Genomic DNA, 15285 nt, shown 5'->3' with positions numbered 1-15285 from the left:
CTACCAGTGCAAACAGTGTACTTAGCCAAATAGTAATTGTATTGGTCTTCCTTCTATTCCAATACTGCTCTGAAACTTGTATCCCTCAAATGAATAATTACCTACAAAATAATTAAATGTTGCTGATATGGTCTACTCATCCCACTTGTACATAGAAACAGCAAAGTCTGTCTTCCCTGAAATCTATCTCCGTCACGTTGAATAAGCTTACTGCCCATCACAGGGTTGGCATCGATCCCTACTCAATTACAGATGAACATAGCACCATATTAAAAGACAAATAAGGTTTAATTTTAATCACAGACAGCCTGTAACTCCATGTTCCATTATAGATTAAAAGAACCAATTATTTTTAAAAGTAAGGATTTAATGAAAGGCCTTACTAGTATATAGACACAATGCTCCCTCTGCATTCTAAGTTTGACTCTGCAGCAATGGTTGGAATTGCTGCAAGCAATCTAAGCAAGGTGTGTGGGGGGGTGCATCTTGCAGAAGAATGTTTTTTTTTCAGATCACGAATATGCTTTCTCAGCAGCATTTCTCTTGTAAGATTTCTCTTTCCAAAGTCTAAAACCACAGACCATTTACAGACAACAAATTAACTGTGGCCAGAGTTTTATTGTTACTAAGACAGAGTAAATGCAAAATAATTGCATTGAAGCAGACAAAAATTCCACACTAATGACAGTGAACATTGCTCAGATCACTTTATCCCAGATTAAGAAAGGTAGTTAGGAGCCTAATTCTCATGTGAGTCCAATGGGAGTTAGGAACCTATGCATCTCTAAATCCAGATATTATAGTCTTCCATCTGCAACAACAGGAGTTGACTTGCATAATTAACTCAGGAATCCAGGTCAACAGAGTTCTTATTTTCTTGCTATTCATTCTTTAGTACTAGTTCCCAATCTTCCTTCTTTATGGAGTTACTATAAAGTTTGTGAGTCTGTGAACTAATAAAAATGTAGCTGTAGAATACTGGTGCTGCTAGCTTGGAGAATGTGAAGAAATAAATGTGTGTTCTTAGAGAGCAGTATACTCACTAGATAATCAGAGGATAGTGTTGGCTGGTGCTATGAATGCATGCCAAGAGACACCTTAGTCTTGAAAACTACTTTTATGTAATTCATTGTTATCTCTTCTACATTCTGCTATCAACTACTATAAAGAAGAAATGAATTTATGCACTCCCCAAAAAGGGAACTTATCCAGTATTTCCAGAAACCACAGATGTGCTTGCTGCACATTCAGAAGTTCAGACATGCCCTGAAAATGCGAACTGATTGGCTCACACTGAAAATGTCACCTGCTACATTCTTACTCTAGTAGAATTTCTTTCCATGTTTTGTTTTACAGATTCAAAGGCCTTGCTAAAGCATTTTAGTAGAACACTAGCCAAGTAGCTGGCTGTATTAACTACTAAATCCTCACATTTATTTGGCCTCTGTAAGCAAAGAGCTGTTCAAATCTGGACTTTGGGTGCTGCATTAAACTATCATAAAATGCATCTTTATGGAGCCCACTGAGTACCTTTCATCTTCTATGTGGTATTTAGCAAGAAGTGGTCTGAAGTAAGGCGTTTTCCCAAAGTGTTAGTCCTCCTCTCCATTGGCATTTTCAGTAGTGATTAATAAGATTCTGTACTGATAGTTGTTGTGATAACTGACTTAGTATTTTACACAGAATAATAGATGTCTTCACTCCCACTGGGAATAACAGTACTGAGACATTTACAAGAGACTGTTGTTGTTGTACACAGTAATTAGGTACTTGATTCTGCCATGGCCTTTCATGGGGCCTTAAATACTTCAAATACATCTTCTGGTAAACACAAACCATTTGGGGAAAATTTGAGAAGCACAGAACTACAATACATAGAGATATGCATATAGAAAACTTTCCTTTGAACTATACCTCAGTACAAAAACACTGCATTCAAAGTCTGAAATACTTAATAAAAATGTCCATTTTTTATAAGCATCATTTTGAAATTAACTGAGTAATTTTGGCTGCATAATCATATCCCTTAAGGGATGCAATAAAATATAAATTTAATCAAATACATTTTTAGAACAGGCTTCAAGCTAGTGCATGTACAATTTTGACCCAAATATCTAGTCATGAGTATAATATCAGACCTTTAATTATAATTTCTATAATAATTGTTCTATTGAAGAAAATGTAGCCAGTGCACTTACCTGCAATTACGTGCACACAGTCTGTGGAAAGAGCAGATAAAGACTCTCCTGTGAACCGTCACTTGCTGAGCTAATTCACCCAACTGGTTTAATTTCGTTTGCCCTCAGTCTGTCGTTACAGTGATTACATCTAAATGAAAAGACAAGGAAACACCAAAATTAAAAAAAGGACTGCATTTATTATTTAAATTTTCAATTTGACTTTTATTGTGGAACAATCAGAAAACTAGGGTCACAGCAAACTTGCTGTAAAAACATCCAATGTTTTGCGTACTCTCTGATGATAGTGTATATGGGTATCTTATCTGAACGCTCACATGCGTGGCCTTGCCCAGAGTCACTACAATATGCATTCGGTGTACTGTGACAGGTGCCCTGTATTTACTTCTAATATGCTGTGATTTATAAACCCATAACTAAAAGGTGGTTTTTTTTTTTTGCCACGATAACATAGCAGACTAATCTTCAGAGATAAATACTCGTTCTAGGCCACAGTTTAAAAGTGACATCAAGATCTGCTGCAATGCACAAGTGTTAATTTGAAATGTTCATATCCTAATAAATATATTGCATTATTATATTACATACATCATCCAATAATAATAATAATTTTTATCCAAACTACACAGTGTAATTTACCATCAATTATAATATCAATATTTTGGCACATAAACCCTATAAGGAATGTTATATGGCATCTGCTCCTCCTGCCAAAATCTATCTCAAACTTGAAAATAAAGAAGTTGTTACCTTAGATTTATAGGGAAGTAGTAATATTATATGTTATAGTATCAAAATGTACCATAACATTAATTTAAACTGAATGCAAGAACACAACAAAACCAGGACTTTTCTCCCTTCATATAGATAGTGAAACACTGCTATGTAAAGCTTCCAAAACAAGAGATTCACTGATAAAAGTTTACTAGAAAATAAGAATAATGTCTCTGCTCCAAAATGGTACTGTTGTATAGAGGAATTATGGCAGTGCTGCCACATGCTTACTGCTGCACTTAGAGGGATCAATTAACTTCAAAGAGATGACCAGCAAAAATGTTTGGTATTACCACAGAGCTTTGAGGCAGTTCTTTCAAGTAAATCTTAAACACTATTTACTCTATCCATTTTCCCTTACATGTAAAAGAGAAATGGACGACAAAAAGATTCTTTTCCTTGAAAATGGCATTTATTTTACAATGCAGTGAGATAAAACCACAGCCTGTGGATCATGAGGACTACATACAGCAGCCTATCCATGACCATCCATAAAGAAAGCAGATAGAAATGTGATCTTCAGAGTTCTGGTACAAAAATACCATGTAACAGCTCACTAAGGAATGTTAAACCTCCTTCCTATAAAAGCAAAAGTTGCACTTAAATAAAATTGGCTATAACCATTAGCAGCTCAGTGATGTTATTGGGATTTCTGAATGGTGTTAACATTTACAAATTCAAATATTTATGAGGAAGACCATATGGGGAAATTGCCTGTTACTGTGCCTTGTATGACACACAGAGTATAGATGTATAGAATACGAGAAAACATCAGTAATTAAAAGACTGCCAGGGCTTCACAATAACAAGCAAGGGCTTAGAAGAAAGAAGTAATTTACATCTCTCAAGCTGAAAGTTATTGCTATAGGAAGGGTGGAAAAATAACTGAATTCCTGAGATAAGCTAAAAGGTTTGGTCATTTATTTGGTCAAATTTGTAAAAGTAGTTCATATACAGTCACTTTCAGATCTTGTTGTTCTTGCTTTTATTTGTGGTTGATAACAGAAAAGGTTAGCAGTTTATCTACAGCAGGAATTCGGAGCTTTAGCAACACTTCTAGGTCACCAGGTCTAGTTAGCCAAGCTAACACAGTAAGCTTCTGCATACCGAAGGCAAGGGGTTCAGAAACCTCAATTTTCAAATCAGAGTTTTGTTTAAAATGTATGTGTATATACACACAAATACACACACTTTAGCTACCAGACTATAAATTTGGCAAGAGTAAGAGCTCCAGCCTCTTTTGAGGCTTTAACTGAAAATTTATGAATATTTACTAGTAGAAAAAGTGAGAAACTGACCAACATATATATTCAGTCTACAATACCTTCCCTTGAGAAGCTTGACAGCCCTAAGGTCCACATTCAAGGTTTGGATAGTCAAACTAGATTTGGAAAAGTGTAAGCAACTTCTTGTCTTCTAATGAAAAAAAAAAAAAAAGTAGAAAACCATAATTCCCATCTAGGAGACAATTCAGAGCCCTGAGTCCCAGAAGAAAGGTGGTAAAGGCTATTGTGGTTTATCAAGTGGCACAGCAGAGAAGAAATTCCAGGGCTACTGAAGGGTTTAAGATATGCTCCTGAACTTTAGGCTGGTCTGCCAACAGTATGGAAGGTATTTTGTCTGTAGACATCAAAAATATGTAAATGTACCACATGGATGAGTTATTGCAATATTTCAGTCTTTTATTTAGGTAGTTTAGTTGTACTTAATTTCTGGAAAACAGAAATTTAAGAACAGAGACTTCTTGGTCTAGTCATCAAAGATGAAAGAACTTCCAGAAACCTAAGCATGTACACTTCTAATATTGCAAGTGACTAACCTCTGTAGCAGTTTATCGAGTGGTAGAATACACTTACAGACTTTGAACATTTTAAAATTCAGAACTGGACTTTGATCAAAGCACAGATCAAAAAGGAAGTCCTGTGGCTGTGTATGAAGTATGACAACTGTTGAAGGATCAACTTGCTGGTCCTTCAGAAGTTTTTTTAATACAAATGCAGAACTGATCTACATGGGAGACCATTTGGAACAAAGCAGAGCATCTATGCAAATAGCTGAGTAAAAAGCTACAGTTGCTGTACAGATTCAGCTTAAACCTAGTTGGCTAGCGAGCATCAGTGGCACTCTGAAATAAGGTGCACATGAGACAAACCAATAGTAATGAAAATTCCTAAGGAATGGCTTGTTTTTCCCCAACTCAATCCAGTATCAAGGAGGTGATTCAAACTATTCAGCAGATGGCTCACATGTAAAAACAGCTTGGTAGAAGCAGGACAAGGCTAACTAGAGCATGATGTCTGGCCCTTTTCTTCTTTGCTTTACTTGCCAGATCATTCCCTGCTCTCTCTCATCGAGTGTATCCAGCCTCTCCATTTTGCTTTAGAATATCATTTTATACCTCAGCAATGCTCTTTCATAGCAGCTTACAGTGCAGAACTGTACAGAATAAGCAAGAGATTTCAAGTAAAGAGGAACCAGGAGGTATTGTTTCCCTCTTGGCGGGTATGCTACACTCAGGCAAACTGCTCTTTTGTTGCATTCTTAGCTGTTCAAGACAAAAGCATGCATATATACCCTATGAATGTTCATGTACACTATGTTTGTATGAGCCAACACCGAAATTAAAATCATACAAGCACATGAGATAAAACTGAAGGCTGCAGATGTCACACATCTACTAAGTTTAGACTACCAGAAAGCTAAGTGAACAAGGCCTTTGTGATCCCACAATGTAAGTAGTGCCTCCATGTGAAAAATCAGAAATCCATTAGGCACAGCAGTCTATGAAGAGCCAATGCAAGATTTGGTCCATTGTGCAGCCGTTAGACTCTTGAAGGCTTACTACTTGCCACTTGCCAAAGGGTTGCACAGCCTGACAGTCTGTTAAGACTTAACCACACCATCCTCTCTTTAAACAGGAGCTAGCTGAAGCTGGTACAAATACACTCGCATTAACCCAGAATAAGACTTCTCCTTCCCTGCCCAGTATTGCTTCATCCATGTTGTAGTCATCATGAAGACTTTTGTGCCTAAAAGCCACAAGGTAAGTTTATTGACATCCACAAGGAAAAACATTTTATCTTGTGATATAATTCAAATTCATACAAGCAGCTAAGACAACCTCACTCTGAGCATTTTATTTAAAGCTATCAAAAAAAAAGAGATCAGTCTATGTGAATTAATTGCTAGTTCTCTATGTCATAAATAGATCATGTTACTATACCTGTTCAGAATTACCTCCTGTATAAAGCAGAACTATAGCAAATATGAACCCTAGGACCATCCATTATTTTCTTTCCTCATGAAGAAATTTACAACTAATTGTGTTCCTTGTCCAAAACTATATGAAGGAATGGGATGGAACTCCTTTATACAAATCTTTTATGCTCAAGATAATCCAAATGTGTGTTGCCCAAAAAGACTGCCACTGACACTATCACAACATAACAGAAATGGGGACAAGAATATATAAGGGTCATTTACTACAGTCCTTTTCTTCCCAAAAGGAACTACTACAATAAAAAATAGCAAATATACAGAATTTCAAAATTAGTATTATTGTAAGATATGCAGTTTTATGACACCAACATTTTATTAACATTTATTTACTTGTGTTGGCAGATGTGGTGCTGAGATTGTGGCTGTAAGTAAGAATATGTTCACGGAAACTAAAAGGGAGTTTGTGCTGAGTAATTAAAAAAAAAAAAAGGAATCAGTCTATTTCAAAGACATAAGATTGTTGCTAGTCACTCAGATGTGAACTCAGAGTAACAGCAGCAGCATTACAATGATGATTCTACATTTATACTCATGGAACTCAGACTGAAATACATAATTCATCTTCTTTTACTGCCATGGGATATCAGGTGGACAAATAAGAGCTAAGCCTCAACGGTCCAGTGTTTTGGGTCTACCAAAATCAAGAAGCTTTTCCATAAATCACTACATGAATGCCCAAGTCATGTGAAGAGGGGAAGAGAAGTATGAGACATAACATTAATAGACCAAAGATTATTTGTGGAAAGCTTCTAAATCTATTTCAATGGACTGGTTGATCGGCAGAGACCCAGACTCGAGTTGTCTCTTGAATAATAATAGAATTTAAAAGACCAGTAACAACCCAAAGCCTATTTGTTGTCACAGAAATAAAAGCATTCCAGAGCTGTGAAGGAGAAACATGATTGTGAGATACCTTCTGGACTTCTGATATGCAACTGCATTGGCTATATATTAAGAGAGCAATAGTAAAGCTGGAGGGAAAAAAGCTTGCCATCAGAATACTCAGATTTTAATAATATTTCAGTATTAGACATTTATGTGGCACACTGGGGGAAAAAAATCACATTTACTAAATGCTAAGAAAGCATGTTTAAAATGGTATTTATTATGAGATTTAACTCCGAGCAGACCTGTAACCACTATGTAAATGAAGTAAATTTTGTACCATAATACTGAAAAACATTTTATAAAGAGGGAACAATCAGTACGATACAGTAAGATAAAAAAAAAACATTTAAGCTTCAAATTACCATCTGGGTTGTAGAACTAACTAGTAAAGAGTGTTCCTATTAGTGATTCTAGCAGTAATTGTTATTTTAATTGGTTGAAATAAACTTTGCTGCCCCCAGGCCAGTCATAAAACTATGCTGGCATAGAGCTTCTTTCCCTTCAGAAAGTAGAAGTGAAATTAAAATCTTGCCCTTAGAATGAAAAAAAACAAGCTAAGGTTGAACGTGAGGTTAAAAAAAACAAACCAACAATGAATGAACCAAAAAAGCCAAACCCAACAACAACCCTAAAACTAAGCAAAATACCATAAGTTTTCCTGTGTTCTAAAGCCTTCTGGTATTACACAAAATTTTAACCATTCATCTTGGATGAAAACTTGTGGAGAAAATATGGTCTTGTAACTACTCCACCTTCTATAATTGCCTTCTTGATATCATACAGGTCTTTCCTAAACCAAATTCTAGCCTTTCTGACAAGAACTTCATGTAGGTGATAACTGTAATAAATAATTCACAGATGGCATGGGGTTGGAAGGGACCCTCAAAGGTCATCTTGTCCAACCACCCTGCAGTCAGCAGTGACAGCTCCAACTAGATCAGGCTGCCTAGAGACACAGGAAGTCAGATCTTGAATGTCTCCAGGAACAGGGCCTCAATCACATCCTTAGGCCAAGCGTTCCACATTCAGAACAACTTCTGCCTTATGTCCAACCTAAATTCACTCTGCTTCAATTTTCAATCACTGCCCCTCATCCTATCACTACAAGACCTTCTAAATAATCCCTTGCCAGCTTTCCTGTCGGACCCCTTCAGATATTGGAATCTAGCTGCAATTCTAAAGTGTTGTTACATTGGATGATTTAACATTTATTGGAAAAAAGAGAGTATTAGAAATAATTTCAGCAACTTATATTTAAAGAAATACATCTTGGAAATCACATTCCATTGCAAAACTGTGTTTGCACGTTCACTTCGAATCATTCCATATCATTAACTTGATCATTTTTTGTGTCTGAAGGAATACTGAAAGATATTTTGTCATCTGTTATGTACACCACCACCACAAAAGCCTTGCTTCCACTTCTTGTATTCTGCAATACAATTCATTTTGGTCTTCATTTGCAGTTGCAAATATTTTCAGCATACACTTAATGCTGGACCAATATACAGATTTCAGTACCCAAAATGGGCAGAGGTTCATCCTAGAAATATTTACTGAAGTGTACACTGTCACCAGAACCAAGCAATATCTAAGTTTTCATGATTTAATACAGCAATGAGTCCTTGCTCCTCTCAGTTCTCTACACAAAACATACCCACAAAATAACTTGTACTGCTGTCTCCTTCAAGCAGCTAGGAAGAGCAGGCACACCCTGCTTACCTGTAGGATATCCTAGGGAAAAAAAAAAATCTAATAGCTTTGACATAATAGCTTTATTTAGAAAAGCAGCTGGAGATGGTAGGAGTCATCCTTACAGTCAGCAAGCCAATTACAGTATTTTGCTGAGAATGTGCAGACCTTCAGCTCAATTCTATCCTTCTGTAAGTATTCAGGATCCTTATCTCTTATCTCCCCAAAGAACATCCCTAATCTCTGGGTAGTAAGGTTTTCTGAGGGGTATTTTACTCCTCTCTTGAAACTGAATCACCAGTCAAATTACTAATTCCCTAATGATCAGGAAAATATGAACCTACAAAATAAGTGAATTTAAGCTTGGTAATAACAACTTAAGTCCCACTACTCAGGTTTCCTGAGGCAAAGGCTGCAACCTATTTCCTCCCCATTTGAAAGGGACAGAGTCCTAAGAAAGGAAACCTTTAAAACCGTGTTCAGCATTTCCAATTAGATATTCCAAAAGCTTTGCACTCAGCAGTTATTGCTGAGTATTCTATGAGAGGATGATCAACTCTCCCTAGAGACTTCTGCAGCACCTTAGGTTGTTATTTGCACAGAGTTCTTTCATTTTTCCAGCCTTTAATACTCTAACTAAACCCTAATTAGTTGGGCCCTTTGTAAGCAGTAGGCAGTTGCTTCTGTGTTGAAACTAGGTGGCATAGAAGGCAAAGCAGAAATTGATCTTCCTGCTCCTGTATCTAAAAACTAATTCTTTACCAAAACGTTTATATTTAACTTTGACCTGCTTTTCTTTTTCTTGGGGAAGATGGTATTAAAACGTATGAAGGACTTTGGTTAGCACTAAAGAAAAAATTGAGCTGACAGACAAACCTGTTAAGAGTAAAAGCTTTTACTGCAGGAGACCGTAGCTGTAGGACATCTCCTGCAGACTAAACCCTCCTTGCGATTTCAGGACTTGCTATTTTATTTTATATCATCACTTCTCAATGCTTAATAACAGTCTTTTAAGTGATTTGTAAAGAAAAGAAAATCTGGGTTTGTTTTACTTTTAAATGAAGGAAATTTAGTAATGTCACTTTGCTACTGCTTCTGATTGACATATTTTAAAGGTACAGAACAGATGAAATTTGCTTAGGAACTAATAAAAATGGAAAGCTAAATTTCATCATATGTTAAAACACAGGTCTTGTCATCAAGACAATATAAATAACTATTTTACATTTTAAAGGACTGAGCTTCTAGGTAACTATGCCAGAATGTCTCATGTATTATGAAAGGTTTTCACAATAGTTATAGTCTGCTTTTATAAAACAAATAAACAAAAACTGCCTTAATTGAAGCAAGAACTATGGTAATATCTGCATGTAAAATGTTTGTTCCCTAGAATCCATATTAAATTAAATATTGACTTACCAAGTGATTTGTCATTCATTATTTACAGTACTCAAGCCAGAGGATTTATTAAAAAAATTGATAACAATGGCCACTGGTAAAATGCCTACAAGTCAGCTCCCTAATCAAGCTAATTATGAAATAAGCAAAGCTGGGGTTACTACAGTAAAGTGACAGGATTTGATTTTAGCAGTTGGTGATATTTTAAAAGGATGCTTTGAGACACTTATTTGCAATGAATAAGCTGCAGAGTTTCATAAAAAAGAAATTTAAGATTGCTTTTATTCTGTTATTTGCCAGACCTTTCTCATTCCCTCTGCCCTTTTCTAAAAACTGATTTCTCATTTTATTAGAATGAGTTTTTTTCCAAGTATTTCAATAGTTGTCTTTCTAGCCCTCAGACTCTATTTTAAACCAACACGAATGTACCCGAATAGTGCTAGGCAGAGTGCTAGAGACCAACCTGCAAATAATTGTGAAAATGGTTTTAAGTGGAAAGACAAGTTTTAGAAGGAAATAAGTATTTCCAGCTACCTATTTCATTGTTGCTTGAAAAATCCTATTTGGTCTAATGGTTAGGATCTAATACTCAGTGCAAGAATGAGTTTTATATACAATGTATGCAATTCTGCGGATAAAGAGTTCATGTCTGCATAAGTTTTGAGCCAGCATTTTACTGGCTTAGATGTTTTTACATACAAATTCAAATTTATTAAGCACATTACATTTCACACATACAATGTCCTTGATTCAGATACCCCAGTAAACCCTAAGAAGTGTGTGTTAAAGGAATGATCAAAAACAACCTCAGTGCTGTGAACTGAAAAAAAATAAAATAAAACCAAAGCTTTAGCAGCAGGGGAATAAGAGACATAGCATGATTCCAGAAAGCATACCTTCTTTTATTTGTTTTTTTAAAGTTAATAGATATTTTTTGAAGTTATGGAGGAAAATGATACTATGTTGTATAGTACATGTCCCCTTCCCCACAAATTTCATTGTTTTAATCGTGTGTAAACCTGTGGTTGCTTTCAAATAGGGATGCATTTCACCTAATTTTGATGCTCCCGAACAGGCCAATAACTTTTGAATATAAAGAAGCTGTAAATCACATGAGAAAAACAAAACTACAGCCACCAGAGTTAATTGGTGACATTGCTTTTGAAGACTACAGATAGCTTTAAAAAAGAATACAAGTTCATGAAACTTAACTACTAAGAAGGTTTTGAGCAGAGCTTACAAGATCTTTAATCCAAACAAACCCCATGTTTGTAATCTACACATGTGTGCACCAAAATATCCCAGGGGAGAACCATCTTAATTTATTTCATTATTACAGCACTCCTCAAATGTCATCCTCTAGTTCCACCACCGATCATTTTAGAAAAGGGACTTTCATTCTAAACTGGGTTCTTGTTAGAGCAAAGATACATAGGGAAATCACCAGCCAAGATGTAGTAGCATTTTATCTGAAAAAAAAACAGTATATCAAAGAGTTGGGGTGAGGAATGAGGACATAACTCACTGCAAGTGAGCAAGTCCTCTTCCTGAGATACTACTTCACTCTTGGAACAAGTCTGAACTGAAAAAACTTTGTTTATTCAGGCATAAAAAACTTTGTGTAAACTTTGCTGAAACCTAGATGAAAGCAATCAGCATGAGAAGATAAGTTCATGATTTTTCATAATGTTTGGATACACTGTTGATAAAGATTGCTTTACAGCAAATCTGCAGCAACATTATATCTATCAATAGCAGCACTCAAACATTAGTACTATCAACAATAAACCAGTGATCATAATCTTACGCCTTCATAGAGAGCTTATGGGCTTTTATTTGATAATGAGTTGTGGAGGTGGTGTGGAACTGCAAAAAAAAAGGCATTTCCAGTAGAGCAAGGATTAACACACCTATAATAACAACCGGGGAGAGGGATGTGGGGGCTCTTGTTTTAATTAGAGTACATGAGAAGGAAAGAAATCAGAGCCTCATACAGAAGTATGAACTCTACTTAAATATTAATCCTGAGTCTTGATATGAAGTGGACAAGATCAAAGATACGAATGTTAATAACTGCTTAGTTAATTTTAGAATATTTTTCTAAGTTCAGTATTATTTACCATGCTAACATCTTACAAAAGAGAGATGAAGATTAGACCTAGGTTTTATTCTTGTACCAAAGCCTTAGAAAAGGAAAGTAAAAACAATCCTTTTAAAATGTGAACATTTCTGTCTAACTGTTGCATTTTTATTTTAAAGCATGCACATGAGTAAAAAAGTAATATGTAGATTTTGAAAGTTAGAATCAAATAGAGGTTATTTAATGGAACACTGAAGTGTAATCAAAGGTTGGGCATCAAGATCAATTTTGTTACCAGGAAATGGGAATGTTTAGAGGCATTGAAGGTTAACTCCACTAGACATAAAACAAGATTTGATCTTTCTGAAGAAGCACTTTTCCCATGGAATTTCCCATCCAAATATTCCAGAAGCCCAAACAAGCCAACCCATGTCATTCTGTTCTTTAGGAAAGATCACAGGGAAGAAAATCTACACATTGATCTATTCAAGACGTGCTGTCTCATTTACAGAAATCTGTTTAAAATGCCATTTGAAGAGACTGGGAAGCCTCAAAAGGAAATGTAAGAAAGTTTCAGATTAAGAATCACTAATATATGAAGCAAACATTTTGGAAACAAAATGTTATGTGGCAGTTAAAAAATAATTTGATTTCATAATTAATGAGGAAAAATTATTAGTTTTAAAATTATCTAAAATATGTGCACAAACCAATAGCAGATGTTTCTGATACTATGAAAAGGACATCCAATATGTACATGTTAAAATATATATCTGAGCCACAGTAGCACTTAGAGAGGTTTCAATTTCAGTTATTTTGTAACAGTTTTGTAAATACATGAAACCTTTTAAATATAATTCTTTTAAAATAAAGAACTAGTCACAGACAGCAAATGAAAACACAGTGCTTTAGCTGACATTAAGTTACTAAAATATTGTGTTTATTTGAATGCTGTCCCATATGTTTGCTACAGATGGGTGCTCTGAGAAAAGATCACAGAATTCTTGCATCATTGTGAATTCCCAAGATATCCAAAAACCTCACACCCAGAGCAGGGAGCTATCTAGGCATGTAGGTTGGATAAGTTAGTAAGGCTTGGTTCTTTCTAGAAATATTTTGTTGATACTATTCCTGTAAACATCATCAGTAAGCTTTAGCTCAGACCAAATATTACTTGGTATTTTTTTTTCACCCTTTTAGGTCACAACTTAAAGACAGGTTTTGCAAAATAGGCTGTGCAAACACTAAGCAGGTCACACTTCCCTTCAAGAGTGATTGCCCTCTCCATTTGAACTCTTATGGGTTCAAGTACTCCTCTAAGGCAAGACAGAGAAGTATGGGTTTTGTTTCCTAAATTACGCCAGAGGATTTAAACCCTCAAATTCTTCCCACTGGAGTTGCTGCAGTCACAAAGTTACATGAATTTGAAAGATGTATGACAAGCGGTGCTATTTGAGCACAGCAGAGGGGGAAAAAAAATTGTACTCCTCAATTTTAGCACATAGCGAAATAACCCTTACCTTTGGACTTGTACCAAATCATTGCTACCCTAGAATGCTGACTCATGTTCACACAGCTATCAGCTAGCACCCCCAGGTCCTTCCTGTCAGACAAATTTCCAGCCACTCTGGCTCAAACTTGCCGTGTTGCATGGGGTTGTTGTGACCAAAGCGCAGCATTCTGCATTTAGCTTTGTTAAATTTTGTACAACTGACCTCAGCCTATTGATCAGCCTGTCCAGATCTCTTTGCAGAGCCTTCCTACTCTCAAGTAGATCAACATTCCCACCCAATTTAGTGTCATACGCAGACTTACTGAGAGTGCACTCAACTCCCTCATCCAAATCACTGATAAAGATACGAAAGACGACCTGCCCCAGTACTGAGCCCTAGGGTACACTGTTTGTGACCGGCCACAAGCTGAATTAAATTCTTCATTCCCCACCACGCTTTGGACCCAGCCATCCATGTCTTCTGCAACCTTATATACTACACACACTTAGCTTTCAACTGCTATTGTAGCATGCCACTATCAGGGGAAGTGCTGTAGCTCATTTTCAGTGGCCCATTCCACCAAAGCAGTTACACTTGGTGGTGTTTGTGCTGTGCAAAATACCTTCTGAACATAAGAAACTTGTCTCCAAGGACTTCTATTTCAAGTATAAAAACGTAATTAGCAGTTATGGAGGGAAAGGGTAATGGAAAATATTTTTTTTCCTTTTTCATCCTATAATAATCAAGACAATAAGCATTAAAAAATATCTATTGACTTACAAAACTAAATCTCATCTGGTCTGGGGATGTTTTCCTAGAACATGTTTTGTGGACATTGGAGTGATTGACACTTGCCCTCTAGATGCAACCAACCAGACAATGCTTGAAAGACACTAATTTCACTTAATACTGAAAAGAAGCCCTAACACATTGTTCCATTTTCACAGCTTTTCTGCAAGAATACCTTGGAACTGCTTCAAACTCCACTCAGAGAAAGATCCTTAATACCTTAAAAAAAAAAAAAGTTCCTCTATCTCAGTTCTTATTCTCCTGCTCCTTCCATCTACACACTAAAAAAACCCAACACTTTTGTGACATACATGTAATACTTGTTTAGTTTGAGTCCTTCTTAGTTTGGAGAAAGGAAAATTCCCCTTCCCCCCAGGTATTTAGAATAGACTGATAGCCGCATTGTGAAAATTTGCCTTATGTGCATATCAAAATGAGAGAAGGAAAGACCTCCAACGTTTGCAGTTTGGCAGTTTGAATGCAGCCTGCAGCGCTGTACTTCCGAGCTGCAGAGAGTAGAACTGCTGTGGTGATTGGAGGTGGGGTTTAGCCTCTGTCTGACTGACAGATCACGGTAGCACAGCACATCCCATGAGCCTCCGTGTGAGGTCGTTACTAACTGATTGAGTATTCACTTTCATCCCTTAAATCTCGGAAACCCAGGTGTGTTGTAGATTAGCACAACTTACAAGCA

General features: G+C 36.2%; 1 protein-coding gene across 30 annotated transcripts in view; it reads right to left on the bottom strand.

Moving 5' to 3' along the window:
• Positions 1 to 15285, bottom strand: part of TENM2 (teneurin transmembrane protein 2) — a 1869083-nt gene that overhangs the window by 1166742 nt on the left and 687056 nt on the right. For all 30 annotated transcript variants that reach the window (XM_064161561.1, XM_064161557.1, XM_064161558.1 and 27 more), the window contains one exon: positions 2199 to 2328. The gene's annotated coding sequence lies outside the window, so the exon portion shown is untranslated. The remainder of the gene's footprint in view (positions 1 to 2198; positions 2329 to 15285) is intronic.

The sequence above is a fragment of the Pogoniulus pusillus genome, chromosome 22, assembly GCF_015220805.1.
Source record: "Pogoniulus pusillus isolate bPogPus1 chromosome 22, bPogPus1.pri, whole genome shotgun sequence".
NCBI classification, from domain to species: domain Eukaryota; kingdom Metazoa; phylum Chordata; class Aves; order Piciformes; family Lybiidae; genus Pogoniulus; species Pogoniulus pusillus.
The sequence above is the reverse complement of the archived record's forward strand: the minus strand, read 5'-3'. Positions and strand labels throughout refer to the sequence as shown.